General features: G+C 40.5%; 1 pseudogene; it reads right to left on the reverse strand.

Annotated features, from left to right (window-relative positions):
* Nucleotides 1-799: 799 nt before the first annotated feature.
* LOC119658207 lies at nucleotides 800-1632 on the reverse strand (annotated as a pseudogene).
* Nucleotides 1633-2491: the final 859 nt, after the last annotated feature.

Raw genomic sequence — 2491 nt, forward strand, 5'->3', positions numbered from 1 at the left:
GTTCCAGACCTGAGATGCTATGTCGTCAGATCCTGTTGCTACGTATAAAATAGTCCTAGAAAATCGTAATGTGTGCGACACCATGCATGATCAGGCCAAGGCGGTTTCTTTTACGTTATTAAACTAGTTGTATGGTTATTTAGAAAGCTCCCAATATCTTTATCGATTTGGAGCCACAATGCCGATATGTGAAGCGTGTCTTGCTTACATTTTTTCAGGTATTGCTGCTCCAAATACTCAAAATGAATTTTCTTTTTCAACTGTAAGTTCGAGTCTTTTAGTGTACTATATTTTTTCGTCGTCTGAAACTTCTTTTGCATCTGGCCAGCGGTTCATGATGATATTTGATTATATCTTCTACTTTCTAGCGCCAATGTTTTACTATCGAATGTGGTTATGCCTTCTTTAAAAAAATGAAACATTTGAAAAATCAATCATGCGCGTTCTCGTTTAGTTTCGATTTTATATGTTTAGGCTAGACGGATACCGTTGTTGCTTGTCACAGCGGGACTCTGATTGTGGTCACAAAATCTGTGCGTTGTGGAGGACCGTGGGTTTAGACCTAAACGGTAAGTAATTTAGGCCACTCGGGGAAAAACGACAGTATCTGAAGATATTGTAGCTAAATTCTGGAAAGCGAAGAGTGTGAATACCAACATTATGACACAGTGAGTTCTCCAATCAGGTTATTCAGGAGGGTAGAACACCGTCTGACTCACAAAACCGCTTCGTTTCTCTATCGATGCCCATTAAGAAAGTGTCCTCTCGTTACCACTCTTTGTGCTTGTCATGGACACTGTCACATAAGATATCCAACATCCAGCGCCCTATGCACTGCTTCATGCAGATGATGTTTTCCTAACGTCTAATAGCAATATTGAACTTTAGAAGCTTGTTGCAACTACGTTAGAATTATCTTCTGGGTGTAGTTTTTAACTATGCAGAATACAACGCCTCTTTAGAATATTGTTCCTTTTTCTGCCAAGGGGAAACTCTTACTTTTATTGCGGGTTATAGAAAGAAGAACATCTAAACGTGTGAACTAACAACTTAACAAAAATACGAAGAACAATATAACATTGCCTCCTTCGTCCAGAATGTTGGCTTGGTCACAAATGTTGATGCTCTTAATCAGCAGCTCTTTGAATAGTGATGCTTACTTTTTTCGGCCATGCGTTTGTTTTTTGGTTCTCTTTGTCTTCTTTTTGAGACGATAGAGCTCCCTACGCTTCAATTCGTCGATCTCGGATACGATGTACTAGAGTCGATATGACGGATGATGACGTGCTCGATAGGATTCACTCTTAGAGTGGTAATTTTAATGACTATTCAGAGTCGCGAATGAAGTTTGTAGCAAGGCTAATTCAACGGACAACTTTTCTTAAATTTGGCCAACTGTTGACCACTACGAGCCACGCCAGCCAACTCATAGATATCCATATTGTCCTGGTACGAATCGAACACGGGGAACGTGACACTAGCAACATTGTCCTCCTTTGTGTGAATCTTATTTGATGTTTGGTCACATTTTTGCTTTCCGTGAATTTAAACACCACTTTTTTTATAAATATTTTCGTTCAAATTATTTTTAGATACTCAAACGGTTTTGTCCTGACTATAATTCATACCCATGTCGTATTTATGGATTTACGTAAGAGAGCACATACCACCTTGTATCCACTTCGGTCAAGCTGCTCTCAAGGCAGAGGTGAGGCAGCGTTTAATAAGTTACCTCTGCCGTGGAGGAAACCACAAGTTATAAGAACATAATTTTGTAGCTTGGGTGCTTGCCCAAGACTGAGCGATCTGTGGACCACCAACAGTGGAAGTCAGTTGCTTTCCAACTAGTCTGGTCCGCATTAAAGTGGATGGGGTAGGTAGTCAAAAATTCTGTCTTATTTAGATTCAGCCTCAACCCATGTAGCATGAGGCGATCATTCATTTTTCGAACAAGCTGCTTGAGATCAGCATTGCTATGAGGCACTAGGAAAACATCATCTGCATAGAGCGGTGTATAGGGTGCTGGGCTTGGGGTATAGCATAATAAAAACAAAGAGGAATGGAAAGAGGCACTTCTTTATGAACACCGACAGTGACACGAAGTAGTTTTGATATATCTGCCACATTTCGAATTTTATTCTTCGGATTGCAGTTGAACAATTTAACTCAGTGCGTGAGTTTCTCTGGCACTTGCTTTTGACGCTGATCAGATCAGATGAGCCTTTTCTAGATCCATAGATGTCAAGTAGTGAGGGCAATGCTTCTCGCGGTGTTTCTCCATGAGGAACTGGGTAGCGTGTATTGCGTCAGTAATTTCGTAGTTCTTGACAAATCCAGTTTGGTTCATTTGAACGATGCCGCGAATATGGTTGCCAAGAATGCGTTAAAAATCTTCATGATATGACACGGATCGGACAGTAATTTGAACATTCTGCTGGACTACCTTTCTTTTTCCCAATTAGAATCGTCGTGCTTGCCTGCCAGTCAGATA

This window comes from Hermetia illucens, chromosome 5, assembly GCF_905115235.1.
Source record: "Hermetia illucens chromosome 5, iHerIll2.2.curated.20191125, whole genome shotgun sequence".
Classification (NCBI taxonomy): domain Eukaryota; kingdom Metazoa; phylum Arthropoda; class Insecta; order Diptera; family Stratiomyidae; genus Hermetia; species Hermetia illucens.